At 51.1% G+C, this 16,068-nt stretch overlaps 1 protein-coding gene and 1 long non-coding RNA gene across 3 annotated transcripts in view; one reads left to right on the top strand and one right to left on the bottom strand.

Annotated features, from left to right (window-relative positions):
- Positions 1 to 16,068, bottom strand: part of skib (v-ski avian sarcoma viral oncogene homolog b) — a 29,972-nt gene that overhangs the window by 7,492 nt on the left and 6,412 nt on the right. The gene's annotated exons all lie outside the window — the stretch shown is intronic.
- Positions 6,771 to 8,638, top strand: LOC143515203 (uncharacterized). Its single transcript, XR_013131056.1, has 3 exons — positions 6,771 to 7,030; positions 8,137 to 8,212; positions 8,418 to 8,638. It is a non-coding gene; the product is annotated as an uncharacterized LOC143515203 (long non-coding RNA).

Below are 16,068 nucleotides of genomic sequence, written 5' to 3' on the forward strand. Positions count from 1 at the left end.
GCTCAGGGTGAACCGGCGTCCGTGAACAGCCTGAACAGAAGTCTGGAGCTGTGGTGAGGAAGAGACGCCGGTGTCCATCGGTCTCTGCCGTTCTGTACCACGGACACCACACACACACACACACACACACACACACACACACACACACGCTTGCTTTGATCTCAGATCAGTTTCTGTGTCTTTTGTTTTGCTTTTTGTGTTTATTTTAATACAACTTTCTCCCCACTGCAGGCTACAGAGCAGACCGGCCCCAGCTTGCCTAGAGAGGTGCAATGCATTGTGGGTTTGCCTTTTTGCGATGCTACTCGGATATCTTACTTCGGAAACAACCTAAAAAAGAAGCAACCAGGAAGTCTGGAGAAAAAAAATAGAACTGAAACCTAAACAGTACATACCATTAAAGACTTTTTTCTATTTAATCCTATTTAATACCCGTGCGCGTGTGTGTTTCCACTGGAACCTTCCCTGTTATATTCTTGTACAGCATGCCTGGTGGATAACTGCACACTACTCTCTCACGTTCAGGGGCAGATCGCAGCACTCGGGCCCTGGGACCAGGGACTCAGTGGGCAGCTATGGCCCGTCAGCGGCCTCCCCCACACGTGATGAGTATCCCATGCAGGACTGATCACAGCCCGGGGTGCAATGCAGAGATGAGAGCCAGTTTCCCCTCTGCCAGGCTCAAGGGCACAGTGGCCTGCCGGGTAGAGGCCCTGCCGCACACTGGTGCCCTACATAAGAGCGTGTGTGTGTGTGTGTGTGTTATATTAAACTATGCAGTCAGCCGGTGACAGCTGGCATGTGCTAAGCCGTCGAGTGTCGTCTGAAAGTGTGTCTGGCTCGGTGCCTCCCAGCCAGGGTGGAGGAGGGTCAGGCGAGGCCCGTCAGGCGAGGCCCGTCAGGCTAGCCCTCTCACTTCCCCTCCTGGAAGCACCACTGCTGTGGTGGGAGGGAGCCAGCCGGCCTGCTGGGGTCTCCCAGGGGCAGCAGCAGGGGCAGAGCAGAAGCTACACACCATTGCCAGTCACATGGCGGCTGAGTCTTGAGGGCAGTCTCAGGGCGGCGCAGACTACTCAGACTGGGGTAATAATGGGTTGGTGACTTTGACTTTATGGACACGTGTTACAGGCTGTGTTTGGTGCAGACGTCTGGACACACACACACACACACGTTGGTAAAACTCAAACTAAAGGAATCAAATGAACATTTTGTGTGAAAACAATTCAACCCGTGTCTTCACATTTACAGCCAGCATCTGTCCACATTAGCATTAGCATTGGATTAGCAGTGGATCTGCACAGTCTGTATGGGCTGTACAGTCTGCACGGGCAGGTCTTCGTCCTCTCCTCTGCTGTAGCGCAACATGCATGTCTCCCCTGCAGGCAGACAGCTGCTCACGTGTGTCGTCTCTGGCAGGGTCCACGTGTCTCTGGCCACAGAGGTGCTCAGATAGACAGACTGCTTGGTGTATTTCTATCAAGCAATGCAACCTTTTATATTGTGCTCATGTTTCTAAACTATGTATTACAAATTCAATAAGCCACCGGATATATGTGCAGCTTGTGCAAAAATACAGGACTCCACACACAGACCCACAAGCATATGCATGCACCCCCCCCCCCCCCCCCCCCTCCCACAGGGCCACTGGCTGACTGGGTGCCATTTTATAAACTCCATCAAAATCTCTGTAAAATGACTAATGTCTAATTAACATCAAGGACAGGAGACCTGCACAAATAGTGACTTGGTCTTTCTTTTTGGTTTTGAGTGTCTTTTCGGTTTTGAGTGTCTTTTCATCTATATTCACTGAAGTAAATACCAGGCTGCTCTATGGCCAGACGAATGGGGAGAAACTTTATGTGGAACAGCTGGAGTTTTTATCCAGGAGCACACTCGCTAATACACACACACACACACACTTTGGTTCTTAATAAATATGATATCATATTGGGGAAGAGAAAGAATGAGATTTAAAGGGACAAAGAATAATACCAAATACAGACAGTTGTTCCAACACCCTTATATATATATATATATATATATATATATATATATATATATATATATATATATATATATATATATAGATATATATATATCTCTCTCTCTCTCTCTCTCTCTCTCTCTCTCTCTCTCTCTCTCTCTCTCTCTCTCTCTCTCTCTCTCTCTCTCTCTCTCTCTCTCGTGACTGGTTGAGCAGATGGGTCTCCAGTTCTCCTCCACAGAGAGTGTGGGCTCCTGTGCTGAGCCCCGCCCCCTGCGTTGGCACTGGACAGCAGGAGTTCTATCACAGCCGGTCAATGACTATGACGATGACAATGACGATGAGGCGTGTGGAGGCCTTGCGGTAACCGGCCTGGTGCAGTGTGGGAAAAGTCCCAGCAGCCTTCCTGCCAGCTGACTTCAGAGTGGGCCACGGCGGGACTCGGAGCAGTGCCGGCCTCCAGGGGGGACGGCCTCCAGGGCCTCGGCTTCCTACCCCTTATTGGTCACTGCTGGCGGTCCAAAAGAGCAGCACGACAGGATACGCTTTGTGTCATGGCTCCTCTGGGCTCTGTTTCCATCCAAACAAACACTCCATCCCTCTCCTGCTCACCCACTCCATCACTGCCATGAAGGGAAACTACATGTGGAAACTGGCCCACCGCAGCTCATCAGACCTCCATCTGTGGACACCGATGGGCCGGGCTTTGGCATGCCGACGTGAGCAGTGATTGGAGCATGACTTCTCTTTTTGTTTCTTCTTCAAATCTGGCAGTTTATGTGGAGTTATTGCTTTAGTCGATAACCTTCTTTCGGCCATATATGGGCATGGCTGTGTGGGGGGAAAAGTGTGTATGTGTGTGTGTGTGTGTGGGGGGGGTTGGACGAGCGGTGTGGGGTGAAAGAGGAGATGAATGCCAAGGAGAGGTGGAGGGAGGGGAGGGGCTGCAAGTCTGGTGAAAGCCTGTTCTGAGAGGGTGGGGTCAAGTTAGGGTCAGCATTTATGATCCTGTGGTGATGTCACAGCCCTTGGAGTGTGGGCTATAAACCTGTCTGTCATTTATGGTACTGCATTTGGCACTCTGGACCCACCCCCAACCCCCTGCCCCTCCCCCTGCCCCTCCCCCTGCATGGCAATATGGGGGGAGATGAACATAGTGATGTCAGTGTGGCAAAACCCCAGCATGCTGCAAAGAGGACACCCTACCCACAATACCCCAGGGCCCAGCCCAGGACCCTCTTCCCAGGACTGAGGGGGGCTTGGTTGACCTCCATGGGCTGGCAGTGCATCCATTTGACACTGCTGGTAAACACTGCAAGAAGACCTAATGGAAACCACACCAGAGTCTATGAAACCCTCGCAGAGATGTAGGGTAGGAGGGGGGGGTGGCAGGGCTGGGGGCGGAGCTAATTAGGGCCTGATTTAGCCAAGGCTGGGAATGTATTTATTTTACTTTCCTGCTTTTTACGTGCAGTCCCTCTGAAAGGCCGACGTTCCCTCGGCATTCATCAAAACAAACAGAAATGGGTCTGCGGCGCTAATGCAGGAGATCCAACAACAGCATTAGAGTGAACAGCAGCCAGAGAACGGACGCGCTACACCCAGAGAACAGACGCGCTACACCCAGAGAACAGACGCGCTACACCCAGAGAACAGACGCGCTACACCCAGAGAACAGACGCGCTACACCCAGAGAACAGACGCGCTACACCCAGAGAACAGACGCGCTACACGGCTAAAAGGGCAGATAGGGAAAACAGGGTGAACACAGGCGGCCAGAACACGCCCCACTGCGGGGCGGTGATAGATCGCGTTTCCACAGTGCAGGCGTTATTAACACAAAGGCGAGTGTGGGGAATCTGGGAACGGAAGGCGAACATGTTTGGAAAATCGAAAAATCCCCTCTGTGCTTCCACTGTTTTACTTTTCCCACGGAGTTACACGGCTGCGCGGAGAGACACGGGAACGCTTCGGTGATCCAGGTGATTATTAAAAAAATCACTAATACGACTCCGATTCTTCCCCACAGCAATACAAAGGGACATGTGTTCTTTTAGAACAGGAAATTAAAAGGTGGAAAATGCTCACGGCATTTCCTATTCATAAAATAAGAAACTCAAATCAGTTCTCTTGTGTCGACGGAGGGCTAAGGCTCCATGACCACGCTCATGACTGCAGGCCTACACCACACCTAAGCAGACATTTTTAAAACCCTGTCTGATGGAGGGTGTGACACATTATTTCATCCCCTGCATGCGCCGTCTGCCTCCTGACCCTGGGAGTTCCTGGAATCGTCTTTTTCCTGGACCATTTTACTGCGTTCTTCTGAAATTGAAGGGGCCAGTGTTTTTCTCCATAGCAACCGCATAACAGTGTGAGCACAGCTAAGCTCTGACTCAACAAACAGAACTCAACAGAACACCAAAATTCGCCGTGCGTTGCGTGCCAGGGTTTTCCCGGGCACCAACCCCCCCACCCCCCTGCAGCCATGCTGTGGCGGCCCCTACCCGGACTCAAACGTCTCTCTGCAGCTGACTCCTGTTAAAAAGTCTGCACCCACACGTAATCCGCCGCAATAGTGTCTGTGAAATCACTCGCTGGCCTTCGCCATCGCCTACGAATGGGAGAGCTGTGGCCGACACTCTGACCAATGCCCTGAAGGAGACACTCAGAATGCCCCACAGGCAGGGGCTCTGAGAATGCCCCACAGGCTGGAGCTCTGAGAATGCCCCACAGGCTGGAGCTCTGATAATGCCCCACAGGCTGGAGCTCTGATAATGCCCCACAGGCTGGAGCTCTGAGAATGCCCCACAGGCAAGGCAGCACTGCTTGCCACTGGAGGAGAGAAACTGGCATGGTGACAACCTGCGGCTGAAGAACAGGAGAGAACAGAGCGTGCAGTCCAGTGTGTTACATAAACGTCTCCTGAGTGTGTGTGTGCACTGTGAGGAGGCCTTGCTCTGTGTGTTAATGAGTTCGGAAGGACGGAGGCAGAGGGATTAGGGGCTGACACCCCTGCCACTGACATGGTGTTAGCGCGTAATCTGCCAGCATCCCCCAGCTCCAAATCCACTGACCCGCCCACCAGTCCCTACACAACATCCATTAACACCTGCACCATTTAAGGCGTCCACCTGGGATGCAGGACTTAACTGAAAGTTCCTATTTTAAATGGACTGATTCATACAGATTGACTTATACACACTGTTCACTTTTAATAAAGTTTGCCTTTGTGAATATGACCTGGGAATTGAAGTTTAAAAATAAATGCAGATTATTACTCTATTGCTTGTAGGCAATGTTACTGTACAAAGCCATGAAGCAATTCTAGCCAACAGACACAAACTCTCACACACACACACTCATACACACACATGCACAGACAACCAATGAGACAGAAAGAGAACAGCACAGGGTGAACACACACCAGGGCAGGAGGGAGGGGGAGGGGGGCCCTGTACAGGAACTCAATAATAACTTTCAGCAGTCTAGCCAGGAGGCTGGAGGGCCAGACTCCGGCTGTTCCGTCCTCTTTCCTCCCCCCCTCCACAGGCGCAGGCTCCTCCCTCTGCCCCAGCCTGTGTCTGCTTCGCAGGGCTAATGCATTCTACAGACAGCTCGGTGCTCTTACAGAAACACACACCACATTTTTCTCCCCTGAATCATTGCAGTTGATGCAACCACTACCTCAGGACAGATCACTATTTCCACCCTTTCATTCGAAGATCTCTCTCCTTCCTCCCCCCCTTCCTTTCAACCCGTTTTTTTTTTCTTCTCTTTTCTTTCTTTCTTGGAAGTTGAGAGACGGCGACATGACAGAAGGAGAAGAAGACAGACAGGTGCAAATATGGTAAGAGCTCCTCAATAAACATGAGGGCAACATCTCCCAAACGCACCCTGGACATGCTCCCTGGCGCCCGGGAGAGGCGCCCGTCAAGTGCAATCAGAGGTCGCGGCCATGGAAACGCATGTGAAGTCATTATCATAATAATTATTGGCGTGCTCAGACAGCGCAGAGCCGGTCCAGGACGCTTCTGCTCGCGACACCGCCACGGACCGCATTACGACCGTCTGTGACGGACACCGAATAACAATGCGTCCAGACGCCGAGTGGCCCCGTTTGAAAGATAACGCGGCGCTCGAGAGCCAGTGGGATCCGGCGAGCCAGTCTGGGTCGGGCGTCCGGTGCCAGTGCGCCCGTCTCCGCGCCTCCCGTCACGCTCTCACGCCCCGCAGGCAAAAAGCCGCCGCCTGCCCCTCGGCCGCGTGTCATGGCGATTCGCGCCGTAGCCACAGTCCTCAAAAAGCACGGCGAATAGAAGAGAGAGAGAGAGAGAAAAAGGCCTTCGATAATGAAAGTCTCACTTCACTGCAGTAGGCATCTAAGGATTTGAACAGATTTAACCACAAATCTCTAATGCGGCGTCTAGCATCCGAACGGAGAGACAGCACGGAGCCGGCCTCTCGGCTAAGTAGAGCAGTATACCACAGCGAGGAAATAATTAAAAATTTAATGGGCTTGAGTGACACAGAACCCTTGGAGGGCGTGCCTGCCAAACACGCTTTTATTCTTTCCTCTTCTCTTTTTTTTTATTCCTCTGCCGTCGGTGTTTTTTTTTTCGCTCCCACGCGCGGCTGGCGCAGTGTGGGGGTGGGGAGCAGCTGGAAACACGAGCCCAGACGGTTCAGGGGAAATGGGGTGTGTGTGTGTGGGGGGGGGGGGGGGGGGGAGAGATAAAGAGCCTGCAAACATGGGAGAAGGTCACTGCACTTCCGGACAAAAAGCTCCACCAGCATAGCACGTACGCGCCCTCCACAGCCCCACGAGACGAGCGTCTCTGCAGCTGCCCTCCCAGCGCTCGAGGGGTTAAACCACGGAAATCAAGGACTTTTTTTTTCTTCCCTGAAGGAATCTGGGCTTGATCAGACCTGAAGACGAGGAACAGAGGCAGCCGCCCCAGAGACGAGCCCGAGACGAGCCCGAGACGCCGCCGTGGAGGAGAAGATCTCCAAGCCTGCGTCTGCACGCCGCACGACCACACGCAGGTCTGCTTCTGACTGCCGCATACTTCAGAAGTCATGTGACTGCTTTTCATGAACCCCGACATTTATCAGGAAATATTCTTGGGCTCTAAACCCAATTCTTAGTGAAGATAAATAAGACTCCTTACATAATTCCTCTTTCATAATCCTAAATTTGCTCGCCTCGGAGACCGTTGGATTTCTTTTGAAGTGAACAGTTGACTTGCGGGATGACGCACGGTTACACAGAACCCGCCCGCTTAGTCGGGCCTGGGCCAGAACTCCGCACCATCTGTGTGACTCACGTCTGGTGCCCTGCAGAACTGCCTCCACTGCACTCCCACCAGCTCCAGCTCACAGGGCTGGGAGTGGGAGGGGCTTGAAGAGAGGCAATGAACTTCTGACCCATGGGGGGGGCAGCAGAGGAAGTCTGGCTGCATGGGGGGCATGCAGAGGGCATCTCTGAGCCCATGTCTGTAACCCCCCGCCCTGTCTCGCCCGAGAGGCTAGAAAAGCCGTAGTAAAACCCAAACTTTCGAGGCCTTTTATGGCAGCCAGATGGCGGGGTGGTGTTGGGGGTGGTGGTGGTGAAAGAGGCGGGGATATGAGATCCCAGAGCTCGTGTGCCTCTGCACAGGCCTCTGGCTCCAGTAAAACCAGTTGACCGAGGCGACATAAAGCCAGTGCTCACAAAAAGACCCCGATGAGCACAACACAAAAATGACCCCTCACCAAAGGCCAGAGGTTGGCACACTGGTGCTGTAGAGGGGGACGCTGCTCCCAACGCCCGCCATCCCCCCGGGATAACAAAACAAAAACAACCCCAGAAAGATTTATTTGCAGCATGCTAAAAAAAAAAAAGGACTAACTAAAACACACACACAAAAACAAAGCATTGTGCAGCTTATCGTCAGCTATTAGGTGATTAATGAAAGAAGCAAACGCTCTCATGACCATATGTGTGTGTGTAGAGGGAGACGGAGACCAGTACAGCAGGAACAGTGAGACACTAAGCTATATGACAACTGCATTGTTGGAATTCCAGCAGTTTTCTGTGCTGTTTGCCTCTCGTTTAAGATCATGCAAATTCTGTTGCTTTATTGTTTTTTTTTTCTATGAATTCTTTGCAGACTGAAAAGCTCCAGCTATCCCGTTACAGTCTGCAGGGATAGTTAACACAAGGAAAATGAATATGGAAGGGATGCCGTGAGTGTCACACACATACTCTCTCTCTCTCTCTCTCTCTCTCTCTCTCTCTCTCTCTCTCTCTCTCTCTCTCTCTCTCTCTCTCTCTCTCTCTCTCTCTCTCTCACACACACACACACACACAGACACACACACACACACACACACACCTGTAACAGTAGACTTAGGGAAACTGAAACGAGTCTATTGATCTTGTTTTCCAAAGGAATAAACAAGGAAGCTCAGCTGTGTGCTTCCTGGTGGAGAAGAAGCCTTCCAAGCGGATGGCACCCCGAACACTTCCCAAGGTTGCTCACCTAGCTCATTCGGTCAGCTGCCACTGTCTTTAACCTCATCATCCTGAGTGACCAAGCCAGAGCGAGGTTCAAAGGGCAAGCCTGCCATAAGAAAACAACGGATCAATCGGCGACTCCTGCTGTGGACGTATCAATTCAAGAGATTGGCAGCTCCTCTAAAATAAATAAATAAATATAGACTGCTGTTGCCTCGTCCTCTCACCTCACCTGTCCTCTCTCACCTCACCTGTCCTCTCTCACCTCACCTGTCCTCTCTCACCTCACCTGTCCTCTCTCACCTCACCTGTCCTCTCTCACCTCACCTGTCAGCCTTTCACTTCCTCCACCGGCTGAAGCCTGTGCTGTCAGTTACGTCCTGCAATTCAACCTCACCTCGTTGTGACCCTTCTGGAAGCCCCCTGGTGACCAGGCGGGGGGGGCGAGGTTCTGAAGTGGTGGACTGAGGAGGGTAGTTGAGCCTTGAGGGGTCTGCAGTAAACCCCCCTCCATCCCCCCAAGCACTAACCCACAACCCCCAACCAGGAACCTCCAAAACCCAACCCCCAACCTGAAGAGATACGCTCAGGTTCTTCACACCGTCCGGTTGTCACTGGACACCACCTCACGTTGTGCCGGACAGGAGCTGAAGCATGTGGCTTCGTCTCCCGTCAGCAGAATCTCACACTCCAGCTGACTGGGGCTGAGTTCAGACTGGACTTCAGCAGGGGGTTTATTACACAAAAGGTGCTGAGGGAGGTGATTATGCAGTTCTATTACTACAGGATCCAGCTCTGTGTCGGTGCGTTTGGTTCACCGCATCTCTCAGAATGCCCAGCATGACAAATGCTCACAGTACATCTGTCACCGTCCCCTTGACCCCCTGGCTTGGTGTGTTTTACAACAATCACCAATGTCAGGAGACAAATATCTGCTTGCTTATCTTTACCTTCCACAATTCTTCACCTGTATCGGTGAACTTCCACCTCAGCCAAATTCTGAGACAGAATGCTCGTTTGCATTCTGTCATTCAGGACCATTATTCAATGGAGGGACGTGTGTGAGTGTGTGTGTGTGTTGGGTAGGTGGTCCTAAATGTTCTTTCACTTTCATGAGTACTGCATAAAGGGCAAATGCTCCATCAGCAGGTTTCTCACCAGCCAAAGTATTAAAAAAATGAGAAAACCCCCATGTTCTCTGTGCTCGCCGTGCTGTCTCTGTGCTCGCCGTGCTGTCTCTGTGCTCGCCGTGCTGTCTCTGTGCTCGCCGTGCTGTCTCTGTGCAGTAATCTCAGTCACGCTGGCGGCGGTGAGGATTTCCCAATGATGCCTCTTTGGCTCGAGGTCTTTGGCTCGAGGTCCAAACATTCGACACGGAGGCTGTTTGCATTCCAGGAAGCTTCTACCAATCCTCCTGCAGCGCTGCACTTGCGTGCCCAACGTAGCCACCGCCACCTCGTCTCCCGCAGCGAGGCTTCTGAAAGCGAACACCAGGCCTAAAACGGGGTCGCCATCGACCTTGAGAACAACGCTCCCAACCCACCCTGACATCTGCTCCGACAGCACAGGGCTCTTCGGTCAAATACCTCCATTCAAACTGTTGCATAATTGTATTTTTGCTGAACTGTCTCACTGGTGGTTAAGTTGCATTGAGGCAAGAGCAGTCTTGTCACACACTCACAAAACATTACAGGAAAAATACCCAAAAAACTAATAATGTGCCCAAGGAAGCATGACACCCATGTTCCTATGGCGACCATGCCCCCATGACAACCACACCCAAGATGCCCCCCTCCCCCTCCCTCCTGCTCATATGGTTCCAGTTCACTCGTCGAAGGAAAATGACCTCAGCACCATAAAAGCAGAGGAGGGCTGCACACCAGATGTGTGCAGGAAAGAGGAAGAAGGAGAGAGGGAGTGGAATGGATGAGAGAAAGAACGAGAAGAGCACAGGGAAAAAAAAACTACACACACACACACACACACACACACACACACACACACACACACACACACACACACACACACTAGCCTAAAGAATTTACTGCCAGCCCCTGAGGAGGCCTGTGATTAAGGGTTCAAGTGGAGTTCCTGAGCTTTCTGGGCTGCGCCCCGCCAGACCTGGGGGGGGGGGACAAAGGGGGTAGTTCTCACCCTAGCTCCTCCCCTCCAGCTCCCCAAACCACTACACCATCACCACACCACCCCCGCACCCCAAAGTCCCAGTTCTACCCCCACCATTAAACCACAGGTCTGGCCACAAAGGCCCCCTCTGACCCCCGCCCTCGCCCCAGCGAGCACATGCTAGTGTCACTCCCCACTCCAGTGCACCTGCTCACCACACAAAAGCCCACTTCCTCCGGGCGTGAGGAAGCCCAGACCCCGCACGACGCCGGCTGCCGCTCCACCACAAAGGCAGATAAGCGAGGACGCAGGATGGATGACAGCGGGACTAATCCCTCTGGAAGGGATCATTCTATCAGCTGAACCCCACGCGCCCGGCCAGGTGCCCCCTACACCCCACCACACTCAGCCTGCTCTGGCGAGGCCATAAGTCGTGATTTCCCTTCTCGACTCAGACATTCCAATCATATCCGTCCGGGCTGTTTTTATCCCGACGTTCCTACAATGTGCTATTACATAAGAGGCTGCTGCCTGCGCTGTTTTTGACGACCGTGGTTGGTCAGCAGACCCTCGAAACAGACCAGTGGAAGGTCTGGGTTTGCGATTGACACCGCGTGTTATACCGTGGATCGTATCATGGAAACGTTTGCACAACGGTCTGTGGATCCATCGCTTCCATAACAGGAGGCGGGGTCAGATGACCTCAGCACTGATGTCTGTCGCATGGCTCCGTAGGGTACGGCTTCACTTTAAGCTCTCAGTCATTTCGCCTGGACGATGTGCAGCAATTAACCAAATTGCTCTGCTTTGAGGGTGGGAAGCACAATGATGCAGCGGAGGAGGTGTGGCCACAGTGTCAATCAAATCTGATTCAGTTCTGTGAAAGTAGACCAGCTATTGGAGAGGCGACAAGCTAATTTGTGAGCTTGGTAAAGGCAGGAGAAAAGATCGCCGCTGCCGGAGGTGAGCTATCCACTGCCTAAGGTGAGCTAGCCGCTAGCTGAGATCACCTAGCCGCTAACCAAGGTCAGCTAGCCAATAAAAAGGTAAAAAAAATGTAAATGTGCCATATTTTTGTCAATTGTGATTTTTCACCACAATCGAAATTTGTCTTCCGCTTTTTACCCATTTGTGCAGTTAGAACACACACACACACACACACACTAGTGATTACGAGGGGGCTGTGGATCACACGTGCCCAGAGCGGTAGGCAGCCCTAGCCCGGCGCCCGGGGAGCAGTTGGGGTTAGGTGCCTTGCTCAAGGGCACCTCAGTCATGGCCTCAGGTCTGGGAATCGAACCCACGACCCTCCGGTCACAAGACCAGTTCCCTACCACCAGGCCATGACTGCCACTAGCCGAGCCCTCCACCTTGCATGTCGCCAACTGCTAGATCCCATGCTAGGTAACACATGGGGTTGATGCTGGGCTTATCAACACAAAAGGGGCAGGGCTTTGCACACTATTTCAGGCCATGCCCCGCCCACCCACCACGATCGCCCTACTGGAGTCTGCGGTCACTGGAGCACTTTAAATAAACGCAGAAACCCTTCGCAGACCTGCTATCACATTGCCCCAGAGAGAGAGAGAGAGAGAGAGGAAGGGAGAGAGGGCAAGAAACAGAGAGATGGAGACAGGAAAAGAGAAAAAGAGGGAGAAGAGACAGGAAGGGAGAACAAAAGAGGTGAGAGAAAGAAAGAGAAAGAAGGTGAGAGCGGTGGAGAGGGAGAGAGAAAGGAAGGAAGAGATAGTGAGGGGAAAGTTCAGGCTGAATCCTTCCACTGGGGCCCAGCAGTCAACACACTGTCTGCTCAGTAGGGTAAGGCAACAGCACTAATGCTGCACCTACACTCTTACAGCTACAGCTATGCCTACAGCTACACTTACAACTACACCTACGCTTACAACTACAGCTACATCTAGAGATACATTTATAGCTGCATCTACACATACAACCATTGTCGTACCCATGCTTTGAAAAGTGCCGGGGACACGGGATGCATTCATTTCACAAAATGATTTATGTCCATATTTCTCAGGCCCATCATCACTGAAGAATTTAAGAAAGACCTGCACTGTGGTGTTAACTGTATTTGTAGTACAACTGTTTTCTATTTCTTCTGATTTTAAAAAGTGTTTCACAAAATATCAGTTATGCCACATTTATTGTTTTGGCTTCATGTGGCAAAAATTAAGGGCTGATGTTTTCTGATCCTGCCATTACAAAAATAATATGTTTAGTTTTACAGAAAAAATAATAGTAATAAATAATCAAATCAAACAAAAATTTGGGTTTTAGAGGAAACAATATTTTCAGAGTGCACATTTCAAAATGGGTTAAGTGCAGAAATCAGGCAGTGCGGAGAGTGGTAGGGACACGTCTCCAGCACCGCCAGTGTAAACATGTCTGTACTCACAGCTACAACTACACCTAGAGCTACAGACACAGAGGCAGTCTCAGTGCCCCCCCTCAAACACAAAGAGAAAAGATGGATTAAAGAGCTCCTGGAGAAAGAGGTAGAAGGCAGGCAAGCCAAGAGATGGTGAAAAAGAGAGAGAGACAGAGCGAGGAGAGAGAGAGGGAAGGAGAGGGAGAGAGGGAGCGAGGTGTGTGTGAGTGAGTAATTGGGGATGACTAGTGTAACGACAGGGCTGTGTGAATGAGACATGAGGAGTCCTGACGGAGGAGAGACGCGCTCCTGCAGACGTGGGCGGAGGGAACAAAGCCTGGTGGAGGTGTTGGGTGGAGTGTCGGGAGCGTGTGGACCGGACGGGGGGCCGTGTGACATGGCACTGTGCTCCAGACGCCAGTCATGGACCCACCGCTCACGCCAGTAGCCACCAGAGAAGGGCATGTTTCCAGAGCAACTGGCCTCACCTCCCACGTCCCGGCCATTGGAGAGAGAGAGAGAGAGAGAGAGAGAGAGAGAGAGAGAGAGAGAGAGAGAGAGAGAGAGGGGGAGAGAGAGAGACACTCTGCCTGCACTACATCAGACAACCCAGCAGATCTGCTCACTCTGAGCTCTGTATAAACTATTACAAACGCTGGTGTTTAATATTTACCATGGGGATGTCACGAGAACCGACACTTCGGCATCAAATCGATACCAAAATTCCAATAGCACAGACGTCACAGGCGCTGCAGACGTGTAAACCTACACATGTAGACCTACATCAGATACAAAGGAAATAGGAAGTCTGGTAATGTGGTAGTAATGCCAAGGGGACAGATCCACTGAGTATAAAGAGAAATCCTAACAGTCTTGTACAGAGATATTTTGTGCTGGAGTCAGATGATCAGGGACAAGTGATCGGTATGAAAGCGGTGGAAGCGAGCATTTCAAATGACGTGTGAAACACTTCAGAAAAACATGCGCAACTTCAGAAATGCTGAAAATGCAGAGACAACCTAACGGAAGGACAGAGAGGGACCGGGGTCCTGTGAGCCAATCGAACTAGTGGGAAAGTCACATTTATGATTACGGCTTTATCATTGGCATATGATAAAAAATCCCAATTGGGGCTCTGATTTCTTGGGCACTGAGCTGTTGGTCTAGGGCAGGGGTAATCAATTAAATCTTTCCGCGGTCCATTTTTGGCAGATAGCTCAGACCTTAGGTCCGGGTCCGCGGTGGCGAACAAAAGTTGTTGAGCGGGGGGGGGGTGCGAACGTAACACTCGTCTGAAAATAAATTCTCAGGTTTAAAATATAGTCTCCCGTTAAAATTTTTTTGGCATTTGGGTCCGTATCCGGTTAATCGGGAATGTGATTGGGTCCGGATCACCCATTTGGTGATACCTGGTCTAAGGTGTAGAGGATCCAGCCTTAAAGATCGCCAGTGCATATTCTATTGAAGACGTCTTTCTGTGTACATACCCAGCCACATTCAGAGTGGGCTGCCATAGAAACGCTAATGCCACCATAAACACACTCGATTTTTATTTTTGGCACAATTTTGATTTTTTTTTGTATTACTTGAAGGTGACACTATTAACGAAGGGCTTCGTCTCATTCTACTAGAAAAAGAGTTGAAATACATTCATCTCACTGGTTTATTTTTTTGCTGTAGAATCAAGAATTGTACAATTTCAGTGGCACATGTACAAACTACCAAATTTCTGGTAATGTGACCTCCTTAATTTGCATGCATCAAGCCTGGACGTTAGCAGTTTCTATTGTATATTGATCTAATATTATTGTTATTGTCATTAATATTATTTTAGTACTTGAGTGTTTCCTTGGACTCCTCCTGTACAGACTACAGCAAGATAACACTGGAAAACCAGAGGAAGAAAGAATTAGCCTCGATAAACATGGTGCTCTCAACGTCACTCCCCACGTTCTCTTTGAGGATGCCATGAACCTGACCGTGACTGAGAGCAGAGGTCCTTCTCAAGGTCACTCCCGTTTTCCAGGACAGCCATTTTGCTGAGTGAACCCTGAAACACCACCACGCCATGGTGGAGAATTTGCACCGAGTGGAAAATGGAGGCCTCTGCAGCAGTCTGGAGGATGAAGAAGTGAATCAGCCTTTCTGGAAAAATCTGAACGCCGAGCGCCTTCAAGCCGTTAGCCTCAGCAGAGCAGGAAAACCTCAATCTCTGCACCACCCAGAGCTCTTGATCCAAGAGTGGGGGGAGAGAAGCTCGTTTCATTGAGAGCTCTCTTATGTGTAAGCACATGGAGGCTGAGGACCAGGTCATCCTGACATCATCATTTCTGCTGCAGTTTTGCAGGCCTTTGCCGGAGATTCACTCTTCCCCAGTAACACAATCACCAAGTGTATAGAGGAGGCCACGAAGCCTGGAGATGACTGTGGCAGAGAGTTAAGTGTGTGTGTGTGTGTGTGTGTGTGTGTGTGTGTGTGTTAGTGAGAGAGTATGTGTCAGTGTGTGTGTGTGAGAGAGTATGTGTCAGTGTGTGTGTGTTAGAGAGAGCAGAGGCAAGAGACTGGGAGGGAGAAGGAGAGAGCAAGAAAAAGCAGTGGAGGGAGGGAGTGAGAGAGAGAGAAGAGGATGAGGGAGAAGGAGGGAGAGGGAGACAGAAGAGGATGAGGGAGAAGGAGGGAGGGAGAGAGAGAGATAGAGAGAGAAGAGGATAAGGGAGAAGGAGGGAGAGAGAGAGAGAGAAGAGGATAAGGGAGAAGGAGGGAGAGGGAGAGAGAGAGAGAGAAGAGGATAAGGGAGAAGGAGGGAGAGAGTTGGCACGCTCCCCTCAGCCCACCAGCCAGGAAGCATTGAGTTCTTATTTAGCACAGGAAGAGCAGCTTTGCTTAGCAACTACAAGGTCTCTCCAATCACAGAAGTTTTGTGGCTAATGCAGTCTAGGCGTGGCTAAAGCAGCTTGGGCGGGGCCAAGACAGTCTGGGTGTGGCTAATACAGATTGGGCGTGGCTAATGCAGCATGAGCGGGGCTAAGACAGTGTGGGTGTGGCTAATGAAGCTTGGGCAGGGAGTCGGAG

The sequence above is a fragment of the Brachyhypopomus gauderio genome, chromosome 1, assembly GCF_052324685.1.
Source record: "Brachyhypopomus gauderio isolate BG-103 chromosome 1, BGAUD_0.2, whole genome shotgun sequence".
Lineage (NCBI taxonomy): Eukaryota > Metazoa > Chordata > Actinopteri > Gymnotiformes > Hypopomidae > Brachyhypopomus > Brachyhypopomus gauderio.